Genomic DNA, 3,152 nt, shown 5'->3' on the forward strand with positions numbered 1-3,152 from the left:
CCTCTCATTTTTGCCTTCATATTTTTAAAGGGAAGGTGCTTTTATATATAACAGTAATTATCATAATGAGACAAAGTGTAAACATTTACAGTATTTCTTTAGTCCCAATAAATATGTGATATAAAAAGGCTAGTGTGATATTTTCATACTAGAGTTTTCCAAATGATATGTTCTCCCACGTGATTAAAATAGCATTATATGGCATGAGAATATGGCTTTCCTTTGTGATATTGACTCTTGGAAAAAATTAAATGTAGAAAATAAAAAGTAAATTAAAATTCCTAGAATTAAGAACTAATGAATGTATTAGGAAAAATTTTTGAAAACAATCTTTTTTTTTATGTTTGACAAAACCCTTTTTTATTTACATCACTGGATATTGAATCATCCAATTATTGTATTTATAGCTAAATAGTTTCAAGTGACGTGATTTTAAGTATAATATAATATATTATATATATTATACATATATAAGTATAATAGATTATGTTATATATATTAACAATTATATATAATAATAAGTAAGTAATATATTTTCACGTGTTCCAATTACTGTATTTGTACTGTATTCTGTTAAATGGAATATAGGTCAAGCAGCATTTATCTATATTTCCATACATTTCAAATGTGTGTAAAGCAGAAAGCACCATTCATTAAAAAAAAAAAAAAGCAGCTGTAGAATGATATAAACCAGGTAGCCCAGTTTAATCCATTACACATATATCTTGAACCTTAAGTTTTACAATTAACACAGGCTAGCTTGCATAATTTATTTCTCTCTCTTTTTTTAAGCAACAGAGGAAACAATTTGACATTCAATTGCATAATGTATGGAATGTTCATTTAAAAGCTGTAATGTCAAAGACATTATGGAAAAGATAATCATAAGGCACCTGGAAAAATAGTTGTGTTTTCCCCAAACTGAATAGTGTGCCTCAATACTTCATTTTTGCAGGGTTCCCCTCAAATCCAGGGATGCACCAATCATAGTATATTGATCCCTTCATTCCTATCATAGGCTAATTTAAAATAAAGTGAAATGAAAACAATATAGGAGAGAAAATGAGGTCAAATAAAATGGAAACAACAACAACAAAAAAGCTAGATAGAGCACACAAATCACAATTGTGATTATAATGATTTATCTCATTAAACATTATACCTGTTCTAACTATAGACAAGTGACACTCTGCAGTAAACCCTTTGGGGCACTAAGAAACAAGCAACTATGAGAAGATGAAAGGGGAGTAAATCAGATTGTTCAACAGACTTGGGGGAAAAAACCTGTGACAAGATCCTATCAGTTGGTCTGCAAAAGATTTTTTAAAAATTCTTCTTTTAAGAGGTTATTGCCCACCTTCCAAAAAGAGAGTAAATATTATTTAGAAAACTATTGTTTATTCCTTTAATTATTGATACCTCTTTGGCTAGTATTTGGAAGATAAAGTCTTTAGTTCTAAATTTGTTGTATTTTCTATCATTTTTATTTGCAAGGTACCTCCTATTTTTTTCTGAACACTATGCTACTCTGACATATTTCTGAAATGAGCTTTGTGTAGGATATCTGCACAGAGTCAACATTAGGGAATATGAATATTTTGATATTTTTAAAAAGTTTGTTATTTTTTTCCTTCAGTCTGCAAATGATTACTAACATTTCCCAAAGACATATTCATAGCAGCTTGAAGCATATTGTCACCTGAATCAATTTCAAGTGCCTCTGCACTTGTAGTTAGCTTTTCATGTAGTTGTGATATCTGTTCTGGCTGTTGTTTTTCAAAGTAGGATTCTTTTTCAGTTGTGAAGGAAGAGATGTTGGTAAATTTGTACCTGATGTCTATGGAATATCTTCTGAAATATTTCTGGAACCACCTTGCATATTAAATCGAATTGCTCTACGCTAGAGCCTTTGTAGCTTTTTTTCATCTTCATCTAACATAGCAATTCCATCACATGAATGATATTTCTAAACTATTGCTCTAGGTCTGTTTTCTTTACTCTTTGATTTTTCAGTTGCGTTAATCCTTCTCCAGTGAGTCTTGGTCTATGCATTTTTATTTTACCTGAATCATTTGCAGGAGCTGGTCAGCTTCACATTTTGGTAGATAAAACTTAACAAATATGGAATAATCTTCTGTTGTAACTGAGCCAAGAAAAGTATAAGGCAAATGTCTGCTATTAATTCTGTACCTATCGAGAATGAATTTAGGTTAAACCACTGTTTTCCTAATTTTCAAACTGTAAACTATATTTCTTGCATATAAATGATCTTTCATTTATAGGATAGATCCTAAACCTCTGATACTCTGGGGCTTTTGGAGATTAACTCCAAACTTTGAAGGCATTGCTTATAAATTGAAGAGAGAACAAACCATTGTCATCTATATTTCCTGAAGATTGATGTAAAAATGTTCGATAGTCTTCACTAGCAACTCTTTTCCCTCTGCCATTCTCATCCTCATCTAACTGATGAGCAATAGAGGATAAAACATATTCCCCTTGCAATAGACTATTCAGGCAGTGTGGAGCAGAGTGAATGTCTTGTTTCTCATGGAAGATGGGATTCCATGTTTATGTTTGGAGTCGATGGCTCATGTCAAACCACCCCCCTCTAGCCTCTTCTCTATCCCTTTCCCCAGCCCCTTGCTCCAGCTCTGTCCCCATCTCCATCTCCACTAATGTTGTTTCTATACTGAAATACTACTTATTATAATAAAAAGAGTTGGAAAAAGCTGAATTCAAATCCAGCTTCAGACAATTGCTAATTGTGTATCCCTTGGCAAATCACTTAATATCAGTTTAAGATCCACTGGAGAAGGAAATTACAAACCATTCCAGTATCTTAGCCAAAACAACTCCATGAACATGGCTATGAAGTCATATACAACACAACGCCATGATATTTATATAGCATTTATTATATTCAGGGAACTATGCCAAACACTTTCAGTTTTCTCATTTGATTCTCACAACAACTTTCAGAGATAGATGTTATCTAAATTTTACAGATAAGGAAACTGAGGCAGGTGACAAGTGACATGACCAAGGTCATACAGCTAGAAAATATTTAATTTTAGATGTTCTGATCTTCAGAGAATGTTAAAGTGTAAGCTAGTAATTCTAACATTCAGAGAATTAGTTCTAATTCTCAA

At 31.9% G+C, this 3,152-nt stretch overlaps 1 pseudogene; it reads right to left on the reverse strand.

Moving 5' to 3' along the window:
• Positions 1-1,151: 1,151 nt before the first annotated feature.
• Positions 1,152-2,568, reverse strand: LOC100920284 (annotated as a pseudogene).
• Positions 2,569-3,152: the final 584 nt, after the last annotated feature.

The sequence above is a fragment of the Sarcophilus harrisii genome, chromosome 3, assembly GCF_902635505.1.
Source record: "Sarcophilus harrisii chromosome 3, mSarHar1.11, whole genome shotgun sequence".
Lineage (NCBI taxonomy): Eukaryota > Metazoa > Chordata > Mammalia > Dasyuromorphia > Dasyuridae > Sarcophilus > Sarcophilus harrisii.